Source organism: Sminthopsis crassicaudata, chromosome 1 (genome assembly GCF_048593235.1).
Source record: "Sminthopsis crassicaudata isolate SCR6 chromosome 1, ASM4859323v1, whole genome shotgun sequence".
NCBI classification, from domain to species: Eukaryota; Metazoa; Chordata; class Mammalia; order Dasyuromorphia; family Dasyuridae; genus Sminthopsis; species Sminthopsis crassicaudata.
In genome coordinates, this window is record NC_133617.1 from 478,295,277 (window position 1) to 478,310,062 (window position 14,786).

The window sequence follows — 14,786 nt, forward strand, 5'->3', positions numbered from 1 at the left end:
GATCAATGATGGACAGAAATAACTATACCCAGAGAAGGAACACTGGGAAGCGAATGTAAATTGTTAGCACTAATATCTGTCTGCCCAGGTTGCATGTACCTTCGGATTCTAATGTTTATTGTGCAACAAGAAAATGATATTCACACACATGTATTGTACCTAGACTATATTGTAACACATGTAAAATGTATGGTATTGCCTGTCGTCGGGGGGAGGGAATAGAGGGAGGGGGGGCAATTTGGAAAAATGAATACAAGGGATAATATTATAAAATATATATATAATAAAAAAAAAAAAAAAAAAAAAAAAAAGTGTCTGAGACCAGATTTGAATTCGGGTCCTCCTGAATTCAAGGCTGGTGCTCTAACCATTGCGCCACCTAGCTGCCCTATAATATAATTTTAGATCTGGTACACCTAGGCCACCTTCATTTGATTTTTTTTCATTGGTTCCCTTGAAATTCTTGACCTTTTGCTTTTCCATATGAACATTGTTGTTATTTTTTCTAGGTCATTAAAATCGTTTTTTGGGAGTCTGATTGGTATAATGATAAATAAATAGATTAGTTTAGGTAGTATTGTCATCTTTTTATATTTGCTTGCCCTATCCAAGAGCATTTTATATTTTTCCAGTTGGTTAGAACTGACTTTATTTGTGTGGAAAATGTTTTGTAGTTTTGCTTATATAGTTTTTGATTTTCCCTTGGCAGATAGATTCCTAAATATTTTATACTATTGGTAGTTACTTTAAATGGAATTTCTCTTTGCAACTCTAACTGTTGGATTTTATTAGTGATATATAAGAATTCTGATGACTTATATGGGTTTATTTTGTATCCTGCAACTTTGCTAAAGGTGTGGATTATTTCTAATAGCTTTTTAGTAGAATCTCTGGGGGTTCTCTAAGTATACCATCATATCATCAGCAAAGAGTGATAATTTGGTTTCCTCATTGCCTACTTTGATTCCTTTAATCTATTTTTCAACTCTTATTGTCAAAGCTAGCATTTCTAATACAATATTGAATAGTAATGGTGAAAGTGGGCCACCTTGTTTCACTCCTGATCTTATTGGGAATGGTTCTAGTTTATCCCCATTACATATGATGCTTACTGATGGTTTTAAATAGATGCTACTGATTATTTTAAGGAAAAGTCCAAAATGGGGTTATTTAAGTATTTTCTTTTCTGTTAATCTGGACAATTAAAATTTTTGTAAATATTCATCCATTTTATTTAAATTGTCAGATTTATTAGCGTACAATTGAACAAAATAACTCCTAATTATTACTTTAATTTCTTCTTCATTGGTGGTGAATTCATTTTTGATATTGATAATTTGCTTTTCTTCTTTCTTCCTTTTTAAAAATCAAATTGACCAAAGGGTTATCTATTTTGTTGTTTATTTTTCATAAAGCCAACTTTTAGTTTTATGTATTAGCTCAATAGTTTTCTTAGTTTCAATTTTATTAATCTCTCCTTTGATTTTTAGAATTTCTAATTTGGTATTTAATTGAGAAGTTTACATTTGTTTTTTGTTTTTTTCTAGTTTTTTAAATTGCATGATGTACTCATTGATCTGTTCTTCTTATGTTTCATTTATATAAGGATTTAGTTATATAAAAAATTTGCCCTAAATCTGCTTTGGTTGCATTCCATAAATTTGGGGATGTTTTCTCATTATTGTTATTCTCTTTGCTGTTTGTTTCTATGATTTGTTGCTTGTCTATTCATTCGTTGGGTTAGATTATTTGGCTTCCAATTAGTTTTAACCTATTTTTCTGTGGCCTTTTCTTATATCTAATTTTTATTGCATCTTGATCTGAAAAAGATATATTTAATATGTTTGCCTTTCAGCACTTGGTTGTGAGATTTTTAATGCCCTAAGATGTGGTCAGTTTTTGTGTAGATATCTTGTACTGCTGAGACAAAAGTGTATTTTTTTTTCTATCCCACATTAAATTTTCTCCATAGGACTATCATATCTACCTTTTCTAAAAACTCTATTCATCTCAACTTCATTCTTGTTTATTTTATAGTTCAATTTATCTACTTCTGAAACAGGGAGGTTGAGGTCCTCACTAGAATAGTTTGCTTTCTATTTCTTCCTGTAATTCCTATAAATTTTCTTTTAAGAATTTGAAAGTTTAAAAGTCTCCTATTTCACTGAATATCCATCTTTTCCCCTAAAAGGTTATGCTCAATTTAGCTGAGTAGTACAAGCTTCTTTGACTTCTGGGATATCATATTCCAAGTATTCTGATCCTTTAATACAGAATCCTGAGCAATTTTGACTGTGGATGCCTGATATTTGAATTGTTTCTTCCTGGTGGCTTGTAATATTTTCTCCTTGGCATGAATTCTGGAATTGACATAATGGTTCTTGGAATTTTCATTTTAGGATCTCTTTTGGGGAAGATTGGTGGATTCTTTTTGTGACTATCTTACCCTCTGATTCTTGAAAGATGCTATTCAGGCTCTTTTTTAAAATCATGGTTTAACTAGTCCAATAATTCTTAAATTATCTCTTCTGGACCTATTTTCCAGTTCAGTTATTTTTGCAATGAGGTATTTTACATTCTCTTCTATTTTTTCATTCTTTTGGTTTTGTTTCGCTGATTTTGATGTCTCATAGAGTCACAAGCTTTTATTTGTTCAATTCTAATTTTTAAGGAATTATTTTCTTTAGTTAGCTTCTGTACCTCTTTTTCAATTTGGCCAATTCTATTTTTTAAGGAGTTGTTTTCTTTTTCTTTCTTTCTTTTTTTTTAAACTGAGGCAGTTGGTGTTAAGTGACTTGTCCAAACTCACATAGCTAGAAAGTGCTAAAGTATAGGAAGCAAGATTTGAACTCAGGGTTGGTGCTCTATCTACATCAACTAGTTGCCCCAGGAATTGTTTTCTTCAGTTAATTTTTGTACTTACTATTCTTTTTTTTTAATTTATATATATATATTTTTATAATATTATCCCTTGTATTCATTTTTCCAGATTATCCCCTCCCTCCCTTTATTCCCTCCCCTAGATGACAGGTAATCCCATACATTTTACATGTGTTACAATATAACCTAGATACAATATATGTGTGTAAATACCATTTTCTTGTTGCACATTAAGTATTAGCTTCCGAAGGTAGAAGTAACCTGGGTAGATAGACAGTAGTGCTAACAATTTACATTCACTTCCCAGTGTTTCTTCTCTGGGGTGTATTTCTGTCCATCACTGATCAACTGGAAGTGAGTTGGATCTTCTTTGTGTTGAAGATATCCACCTCCATCAGAATACCTCTTCATACAGCATTGAAGTGTACAGTGATCTTCTGGTTCTGCTCATGTCACTCAGCATCAGTTGATGTAAGTCTCTCCAAGCCTCTCTGTATTCCTCCTGCTGGTCATTTCTTACAGAGCAATAATATTCCATAACCTTCATATACCATAATTTACCCAACCATTCTCCAATTGATGGGCATCCATTCAACTTCCAGTTACTAGCTACAACAAAAAGAGCTGCCACAACATTTTGGCACATACAGGTCCCTTTCTGCTCTTTAGTATTTCTTTGGGATATAAGCCCAATAGCAGCAATGCTGGGTCAAAGGGTATGCACAGTTTGATAACTTTTTGGGCATAGTTCCAAATTGCTCTCTAGAATGGCTGGATTCTTTCACAACTCCACCAACAATGTATCAGTGTCCCAGTTTTCCCACATCCCCTCCAACATTCATCATTATTTGTTCTTGTCATCTTAGCTAATCTGACAGGTGTGTAGTGGTATCTCAGAGTTGTCTTAATTTGCATTTCTCTGATCAGTAGTGATTTGGAACACTCTTTCATATGAGTGGAAATAGTTTCAATTTCATCATCTGAGAATTGTCTGTTCATATCCTTTGACCATTTATCAATTGGAGAATGGTTTGATTTCTTATAAATTAGGGTCAGTTCTCTATATATTTTGGAAATGAGACCTTTGTCAGAACCTTTACTTTTAAAAATATTTTCCCAATTTGTTACTTCCCTTCTAATCTTGTTTGCATTAGTATTGTTTTGTACTTACTATTCTTTTGCATAACTCTCATTTCTTTCTCCCTTTTTCCTTTACCTCTCTTAATTTATTTTTAAAATCTTTTTTGAGTCTTTTGAAGAGTACTTTTGGGGCTTGAAACTAATTCACATTTCCCCTTTAGCCTTTGCTTGTAGGCATTGTGACATTGTTGTCCTCTTCTAAGTTTGTGTTCTGAGCTTCCCTGTTGCTATAGTTGCTTTCTATGGTCAGGGGTCTTTTTTTGGCTTTTGCTCATTTTTTAAAGTTGAATTCTTCTCCTGGAGCACAGTGGACACTGTCTCAAGCTTCTTGCACTGTGTTCCAGGGATTTGGTCATTGGCTTTCTGTGCAGGGGTCTCTGGGGCTAGCAGCTTGCTCTTTATGCTAGGATGGCCTAGCCCAGTCACACCACTTTTGCTCTGGGTTCTGGGGCTAGCAGCTTGTCTGTTTTGTTGGGGCTGGAGGCCTCACAGATGGCCTGATACACCACTGGCCTGCTGAACTGGGATTGTGGGTCCTTGGTTGCTAATCTGTGCCTGAGAACACTAGCAACAGTCTCTGCTTCCACTTAACCTAAGTGAGACAGATCCTTCCTAAAGGCCTTCCAAGTTATCTTGAGCTAGAAAATAATTTCATTCCATCTTTTTTATGAATTTTGTTGCTTCAGACTTTTTTTTGAGGCTTTAATTAACATTGTTTTAGAGGGAAACTGGGAAGAGTTCAGGCAACATCCTGGCTTCTGTCTGTCTTTTTGACTCTACTCCACAGCATATTTTAAATAATGAATAGTTTTCCAGGTGGACATCAAATGCTCTAGCATTCTCATGATACTTTAGTACATTTTATATATTTGTAGTGCTTGAATAACCCATGAGTACAGAATTGAGTCAAAGGATTTGCAATAATCAAAAAAAGTAGATTTATGCTATGTCATTTTTAAGGTAGCTTAATAATTTCCCACTTGATATTATTTCCTCTTCATATTCTGGAATCTGGGGACACACTTTTTTTTTTTTTTTTTTTTTTTTTTTTTGCAACATGCACTTGTTGGCAATACATTGTTACATGATTTAGAACTGAAAGTATAATTGACAAAAAAGCAGTTTGAGGTCCTTTTGTAAAATCTATTTTCAATTTGATTATTATATAGTACTGATATTGCAATCTACCCTCAAAACCAAGAAGACATGAATTCAAGATCTATTTCTGATACATTTTGGCTGTGTGATCCTGGGCAAGTCATTTAACTTCCTAATACTGCAGGCAGCTCCTGAAGAGAAAGTGCGAGCTGGCATTAGTGGAGGGAATTTCTTCACCTGAGAGTCCCCTACACTAACAAAATTTCAGGTTTAGTTGTTATTCTTCTCATATATTATTGATGCACAATAAAAATATAAGTCTTAATCCATTTCATGCACACTTATAGTTTGCCCATTTTAATGATCAGCACCATTGTCCCTGAAGCATTTGTAGTAGTGGGAGTATTTTTGATTTGTTCCAATCTCTCTTGTTTTCTTGTGGTTCAAAACAGGGGTAGTGCCATTTTCTCTGCTCTTCTTTGCATTAAGCTAATGGTATCCAGTAGAGCTAGTGCACAACTTTATGCTACCCTGTCTATTTCTTAGATCTATAGAAGCAATTTGATCACACTGGCTGCTGGGGTGCTAACCCAAAAAGTAGATATCTCAAGAGCCCAATTGTCTAGCTTTTCAAGATTTTTGCCAGGCCTTTCTAGCTACCACATGGATCTCAGAGCACATGAACTTCCATCTGTATAATACCTTGATTGGTATTCCCTTACTTTGCTTTGCTCTCACCCTCTCACCACATAGATGACAGGTTGCATTTTGAGGGGACTATTATTTTTTTTATAAGCACCATAATGGTCTAAGGAGCTCTGCTTTGAGAAAAAAGGATGCAAAGAGGTCTTAGTCCCCAGGGATTTCTACTCTAAAGACATTGTCTAATTCACCTTGTTCATTACTATTTGTTTCTACAGGACTTGTAGCTTTTTTCTCCTAATGAGGACTCAGCATTCTACAGATAACAAACCTAATTTCCTATAGGAATTCAGGGCATCCCCAATGGTTGGGGTAGAGAGGAAGAACAGGGAGACACTTTGTGATTCCAGCCTTAATTTCAAACTCCACCTGTCACTAAAGTCTGTATTCACTCTGATCATAGTAGTTTGAGGTTTATGTTAATTATGTAATTTCCTTTCATATACTTACTGCCTATCTCCATAAACTAGACTTTCTATTCTAGTTGCTGTGGATCTAATTATTGCTATCAGCTTTAACTTAAAGTTAATTCTGATTATCTTAAGTATTCTTGTTTGTCTCTTAGTAGGTGGTATATACCTGACATCTGACACCAAAGTAAAATAAAGAAAGGGAGGAAAATAATTCCTTTAACAATGCCCTCGTTTATGAATTTCTTTAGTGTAATTTAGCCTTCTGCCTACTTGTTATAAATCACTGAATAAGAGTAGGGCTAAGTCAATAGAGGCCCCAAATGTGCCAAAATCATTAAAGATTTGGAACTAGAAACTCTGTTCACATCCCATCATTAGATTCCTTTTTTTCCCATTATCTCCTGTAACCCCTGCCTCAGTTTCTCTACCGCTAATCTATCTGAGAGAACTGATCTCTGAATTAATTAACTAATGTTCATTAAATGTCCATAGGGTAAATGCTATGTGGCTGCTAAATAGTATTAAATAATTACAGCCCACGAAAAATGAGCCCATCATCTCATTTATCTGATGCAGGAAACTGTTGTTATGTGTCTTTTTCACAATGACTTTATTTAACAAGAGCTGATCTTTGCAATTTGGTTTATTTTCTCTATCCCTTCTAATTCTAAACTAAGGAGTTATTAGCAGATAACTGCTCATTGCTGCTGTAAATCAAGAAAATGCTCATTAAAAGCCCAATCCTGCAATTGCTAGTTTTGGCTGCATGAAAATGAGAAAAGAACATGATTTTGGTGAAGTGTACTAAATTTCAAAACACTCAGGAAGGGAAACATGAAATGATATTTCCAGGGGCTCTTATTTTATTTACTGAAACTAGCACATGCATGGCAAATACTGGAGCAAGATGAGTTCAGCAAATATTGAGAAAACTGAGAAAAAGGAACTTTTGTAGATGACAGCTTACCAAAGTTATGTTTTTGGGCCCCAATGGAACTAGAGAGGAAATTGTCTACCACTGTGAGGGCTAACTTTTGTCCTTAGGTACTGACATTGATGATCACAGATTGAAGGCTAATTTTAAGAGCATATTTTCAAATTTTTTATAATAAAAATAAAGAACTGATGCTTAAAACAGATGACCTGGGCTGAAAAGGCAGAATGACCACAGAACCTCCATCATTGCCCACTTTTCCCTTTTTACTGCCTCCCAAATCACACTTATTTTTCTTTTGTCTTGCAGCCAATGTATTGGATCTTAAAGTAGGGTAGGAGTATATAAAATAGGTATAGGGAAGGAATGTGATTTTTAGAGGGGATTATAGGAAGGATGTTAAGCTCTGACTTATGCTTGAATTTTGCTATTCTTTTCCCAAAGTATATATCCTTTATAAGACTTGTAGAATTTGATTTTGTGATATTATTCTTTGTTGTGATTGCTGATTTTCCAGCATAATTACTTGAATTGAAAAGCTAGTAATCTTCAAAGTTTTAGCCTCAAGTTTGTGGTATTCATGAACTGCTTCTTCTTTTATCATTATTTTTTTTTCTTACAATGGTTTTCTACATTCATTTCTGTAAGATTTCAAGTTCCAATTTTTTTCTTCCTCCTTCCCTCCCTCCCCAATTCCCAAGACAGCAAGCAATCTGGTATCATTAATTCTTTGCTTGGTTTTTAGATACTTCTTTTATTTTTGCATATACCTTTTGCATCAAATAAATATTTATTGAATTGATTCAAAATAGCCTATGGCCAGCAGCTTAGATAGTGCAGTGGATAGAGCATTTCAGTCTTAGTCACTAGCTAGTTGTGTAACCCCAGGCAAGTCACTTAACCCTATTTGTCTCAGTCCATCTGTAAACTGATCTGGAGAAGGAAAAGACAAGCCTCTCTAGTAACTTTGTCATAGAAACTTCAAATGGGATCATGAAAAATTGGACACAACTGAAATGACTAAATGGCAGCAATATAAGACCTGCTCAAATATTAATTTAGGACTTAATGTACCAGTTAGACAAAAAAAATTGCAAGATTCTGAACAAATTTCCAGACAGATTTTCCAAACGTCCTTTGGAGCAAGAAAATAATATAAATTGGCCTTGAAACAAAGCAGTGGAAGTAAGTACCATGTTTTACATAGGTCTTTAAAAATATATTTGCATTATTGAATTGGGCTGAGACTTCAGTTCCTGAATGTATAAAATAGAGAGATTGAATTTCATAATGACTTACCCAATGTCCCATAATACAACTGGGACTGAATCCCAACTTTCTTAGGTGACTTGCCTAAGGTCATACAGCTAGTGAGAGTTAAGTGTTTGAGGCTGGATTTGAACTCAGGTCCTCCTGAATCCAGGGCCAGTGCTCTATCCTCAAACCATTTTTAAAAATTATTAAAGCTTTTTATTTACAAAACATATGCATGGGTAATTTTTCAACATTGACCCTTGCAAAACCTTCTGTTCCAAATTTTCCCCTCCTTCCCCCATCCCCTCCCCTAGATGACAGGTAGTCCAATACATTAAATATGTTAAAATATATGTTAAATCTAATATATGTATACATATTTATACAGTTATATTGCTGCACAAGAAAAATCAGATCAAGAAGGAAGGAAAAACCTGTGAAAGAAAACAAAATGCAAGCAAATAACAGAGAGAATGACAATGCTATTCTATGGTCCACATTCAGTTCCCACAGTTTTCTCTCTGGGTGTATGTAGATGGCTCTTCTTCAACACTGAACAAGTGGGACCAGTTCGAATCGTCTCATTATTGAAAAGAGCCACATCCATCAGAATTGATCATCATACAGTATTGTTGTTGAAGTATATAATGATCTCCTGGTCCTGCTCATTTCACTCAATCAGTTCATGTAAGTCTCTCCAGGCCTCTCTGAAATCATCCTGTTGGTCATTTCTTACAGAACAATAATATTCCATAATATTCATATACCACAATTTATTCAGCCATTCTCCAACTGATGGGCATCTACATACTTTCCAGTTTCTGGCCACTACAAAAAGGGCTGCCAGAAACATTCTTGCACATACAGGTCCCTTTCCCTTCTTTAAGATCTCTTTGGGATATAAGCCCAATAGTAATACTGCTGGGTCAAAGAATATGCACAGTTGGATAACTTTTTGAGCACAGTTCCAAATCACTCTCCAGAATGGCTACATCTGTTCACAATTCCACCAACAATGTATCAATGTCCCAGTTTTCCCACATCCCCTCCAACATTGCTTATTATCTTTCCCTGTCATTCTAGCCAATCTGACAGGTGTGTAGAGGTATCTCAGAGTTGTCTTAATTTGCATTTCTCTGATTAATAATGACTTGGAGCATCTTTTCATATAGCTAGAAATAGTTTCAATTTCTTCATCTGAGAATTGTCTGTTCATATCCTTTGACCATTTATCAATTGGAGAATGGCTTGATTTCTTATAAATTAAAGTCAATTCTTTACATATTTTGGAAATGAAGTCTTTATCGGAACCTTTGACTGTAAAAATGTTTTCCTAGTTTGTTTCCCTTCTAATCTTGTCTGCATTAGTTTTTTTTTTTTTTTTTGTACAAAAATTTTTCAATTTGATATAATCAAAGTTTTCTATTTTGTGATCAGTAATGATCTCTAGTTCTTCTTTGGACATAAATTCATTCCTCTTCCACAGGTAAACTATCCTGTGTTCCTCCAATTTATTTATAATCTCATTCTTCATGCCCAAGCCATGAACCCATTTTGACCTGATTTGGGTGTACAGTGTTAAGTGTGGGTCAATGCTTAAAGCATGAATTTAACAATCCTGAACATTGAACAAGGTATCGATTGCTGAACTTGAAATCTGAAAGTCTTGGGTTCAAGTTCTACCTTTGAGATTTAATTAGATTTATGACTCTGGTCTATTCATTTAACCTCTTTGGGCTTTGATTTCCAAATCTGTTAAATGAGGTTCCTTCCAGCTCTAAATCTGTTATCCTACAATCCTCCTTCAATATAAAAAGAATGGAAAAAAGGGATTCTATATGAAAATGTGAACTTTTATTAGGTACAGCAACAAAAAATGTTGCTACAAATATTTTTTGTATGTTGGTGTCCTTTCTGTGTTTGATTTCTTTCCTAGCAACTCTGAAGAACCGCAATTTGTAGAGAAACTGTACCTCTGAATTGATGCAAGGAGTTTCCACACTGGGAGATCTCTATGCCAAAACTGTAACTTGGTTGAAGTAATTGGGGCCTCTCCATAGGTAATCAATATCTAGGTCTAATGTTTTCCGATAGAGACTTCATTGTCTCTACATCTTGAGGTCTTCCATCAGGAAAATAACATGTATCTCCACCCCTGAGGGTCCTGTTGCTTTCCCAGGATCACTTTCCCCACACCTGCAGCTATTCCCTTTCCCCTCTTTTGCCCCCTCCTTATGATTATTTATTGCTCCAAAGGCTGAAGTTGAACTCTCTGGGCAACAACTCATTCCTTTTTCCAATGTCCACAACTGCATAGGTGTGGAGGAGATTGCTCTCTGTATCCTTTACTCAACTGAATTTGCCTTAAGTGACTGAATTACCATTTGTGATTCTGCCTTTCATCAATTAAATAACAGGCGAGACCAAACATGCATATGGGCTTGTATATATACATATATATGCACATATGTGTGTAAAATATTGAGAGAGGCAATTATGCCCTGATAAACTTTAAAACTAAGTCAATCTTTGAACAAAATGAATCCCTTGAGCCTATCAATTGATCCTTGACTATAACTCCCACCTCCAAGTCCTCAAATTGGTCAGAAGAACAAAAAGCAAATTATCTAAAGAAATTCTTCCATTGAAACAAACTTGGCACATAGCAGAAACAGACTTCTGTCTGAAAGGGGGGGGGGTGTCTCTCTTACAGACTTGAAAACATTCAAGTTGGAGTCAAAGATCATATATCCTTTTATCTTTAAATTGACTGGTGGATATATTTGCATATTTTAATCCACCTTAAATACAATAAGAACAGAATCATAGAATTATAAAATCTTAAAATAAGAAGGGACCCTAAAGAACATCTAGTGAATCTGTCCTTCAACACTAATGCCCAACATTTCAATCTCATCTTGAACACCAGTGCCATCAGTGTCAACTAAAGCAACCCATTCCATTTTGGAGCAGCTATAATTGTTAGAAAGCTTTTCTTTATATCAAATCAAAATATGCACCTGCAAACTTTTTACCTTTTGTACCTATCTTCTGCTTGGGTAGAAAAAGTCAAATCCTTATTTATCATGACAGGTTTTCAAGTACTGGAAGAAAGCCATCTTGTCTCCACCCTCCCTTCTGTCATCTACTATAAACACCCCCATTTCTTCCCCATGATCTTCTTATGGCAGGTTCTCTCATAAATGAACTGGATTATGCAAAGGCATAGTTATGAAAAGAGACCAGACCTGGGTATCCAAAAATGTGATCTTTAACTTGAATTCTGTTGACTACCTGTGAGACCTTACATAACTTAATTTCATAGGACCTCAGTTTCTCCCCATTTGTAAAATGGGAAGAATAACATGGGCTTCTCTTTATTCAACAGAAATATGTGTGATAATATAGGGGAAAAAAACACGTTTACTTAAGAAAACTACCATAAAAATCTAAGGTGTTCTAATTTTCTCTCTTGAGAAGGAAGATGGAATGTGGGTGGGATTTGACAAATTAGTCTTTGTTTACCTGATGTTACCACAATACTCCTACTCTCTTCCTTTCCTGGACACTTTTTATATGTCAGCTTCATTCTTAGTAGCTTGGCCCAATGTAAAGAAATGTGTAGAAAAAAAAATTTTTTACACAAAGAAAGACCGTCCATTTCAAGTATGAAAGATCAGATGCCTGTGTAACTGTCATGGCTATGCACAAATGTTTTCAATAAAGTTTAAAGCCACTACCTTCCTCAGCCTTCTCAGAGAGAAAAGGGTTCCTTAGGCTTTCTTGCAGTGAAAAGTTGAGAAATTTTATTTGTTGAAGTGGAGGAGGATTTTGGAGAGGCAAACTTCGTCTCTTCTTGTACGGTAGGCTGCATTCCGAGCTTCCCCCTAGCTTTGGTAGGCGAGGAGTTAGAGAAGGGGTATGCAATTAACAACCACCATCACCCTGGTCCAGGAACAGGCTGGAGGGACAATGAGGAATTAGCTGGCAGACAATGGAGATTCAATAAAGCAGCAGATCAGATTTCAGTTCTTTGTTGCGAGAGCCTCGTGCCGATGGGTTAATGGGGCAGAAGAGATTGGTGAAGGGCGACAGAAGCGGGCTTTGAAAAAAGGTGTCAATAAATGGGACCGGAACAAAGGCCAAAACACACACCGTCAAAAAGGGACAGATGGGAGTGAAAGGGGACAGGTCTGGGGAAGAAAAACAATTAGGAAGCAATTGAGAGGCGGGGGGGGGGGGGGAGCTTCATCATTTATCAGTTAACCAGGCTGGGCAGACCAGTCCAGCTTGGGGAACATGCCCCTCGGGGATGCTCGGAAAATATTCCCGGGAGCAGGATTCTTTAGGCCAGGGTAGAAGAGGAGAGTGATAGGAGGAAAGAGCCGAGGGAAAAGCTGCGGACCTTGGCCTGCCTCCCTCTTCCTCCTCCTCCTCCTCCTCCTCCTCCTCCTCCTCCTCCTCCTCCTCCTCCTCCTCCTCCTCCTCCTCCTCCTCCTCCTCCTCCTCCTCCTCCTCCTCCTCCTCCTCCTCCTCCTCCTCCTCCTCCTCCTCCTCCTCCTCCTCCTCCTCCTCCTTCTCCCCAAACCAACTAAGCAATTTGCTGCTTCTTTCCCCGAAATTAACAGAAAAACTCGCTTGTGTTAACTCAAAAACACCTAAACTCCTGCTCCACTTAAAGATGGAAGACTAAACATTAGTGTTTCTGGCTACTCTCAGCTCTGTCTGCGCTGAACTCCCTCGAAGGATTCAAAGCGTATCTTAGGAACTGACTCTCCCAGCCCCCACTCTTCCCCGCCCCCACCCCACCCCCGAAAATTAAGACCTAATTAGGCTGAGCTTCCCATTTCACTGGTCGGCCAACTCTTTTCCCAATGACCTTATTCTCCGAGGTCTTCCTAGCTCGTCTATCCCACCACTCCAGCCCTCTCTGGAGTAAATAATTCTAGATTACTAGAAACTCCCAAATCGCGGGAGAAGATGAGGGGAGACTGAGAAGAGACCCAGAGACCAAAACTATACCAAGAGAGTGGCTATGCCCGTCCCAGTTTCCCGCTAGACGTCGCTGTCTCCCCTTCAAAACCCTCCTTCCTTCACAATGCAAACCGGTGCTTTTTAATTAACGTGCAAATTGAGTAGATTAAATGACTCTAAATAATTAGCCACAGATCCTATAAACAGGATAACATATTTAATTAAGCAGCGATATAGATTTTGGAAACTGTTAATGTATTTTTAGAATGGCTGCTTAGATCTTTCACTTTTTCCCCCTAACTTCAAACATGTAACTACAGCCCTCCGAACGTGGATAAATATCTGGAAACAAGATTACGCCTGTTAACTTCTAATAGAAATGTTGGACTAACAGCCCTAACTCGCCTAGCCCAGGCAACTAGGCGCAGAGGGCTGGCCTGGATGGACTTCCAATCATGGGCCTGGCCGGGCACGTGTAGACATGCCAAAGGAGAGAAACTTATTAATGTTATTAGCATCATTATTTTGATTGGGGGGATATATGTGGGTGCTTGGGAGCAAGTGTTCGTATTTCTTGGTAGAGGGGGTAAAAATGATGAAAAGTGAGGGAGAAAGAGAGAAGGTAAGTGAAAAATAAAATCCAATTTCATTATATCAATCAAATTTAATTGGCAATTTGTATAAGCAATGACCGGGCTGGCTTTAGGTAAAACTATTAGGCGAAAGGCGGGTGTGCTACTAAAATTCTTGGTTAGTTAATTAGTGTCTGAACTGCGGAGGAAAGGGATCCTCAGATTTACTCTCTACAAAGAGAGAGCAGCACAGACAATTCATTAGGCAGGCGGCTTGTAAATTAGAGCTAAGTTAACCTGATTTCCCTTAATTAAAACATCTTTTCTCGTTTACGATGTGGATATAAGTAGATCTCCAGGGTTTTGAATTTTCTGCAACAGCAGATGGTCAAGCTAGAAGCAGATAATAGTTAACGCTTTCTCTCTACCAGATCCGAACAACGTGAGCCGCCGACCCATCTGAGGATTAAAATTAGAGATAACAAAGAGCCGTTAACCCTTTAAAGTGCGGGTTAAAAAAATAAGTGGAGGAGGGATGCGGTGTGATGGTGCGATTAGATGGAAGGGCTGGAGGAGGCTAGGAAGGAAATGTTAAAAAAAAAAAAATGGGCCTCGGATTTGGAACGCGTGATCCTTCGAAGTTGTGGGGTAATGCTGAGTCCTAAACAGGGTTTGGGATGTTGGGCTAGGGGGTGGAGTGGGGAAATCCAAGTGGACCTCGGGTTTGAGTTTACTCCGCGCCCAGTTCTGGGCTTTGGCCTCCATTCGGAACATAACGGGATTCGGTCAGACTCCAGAATTAAGAATGGCTTTCCTGCG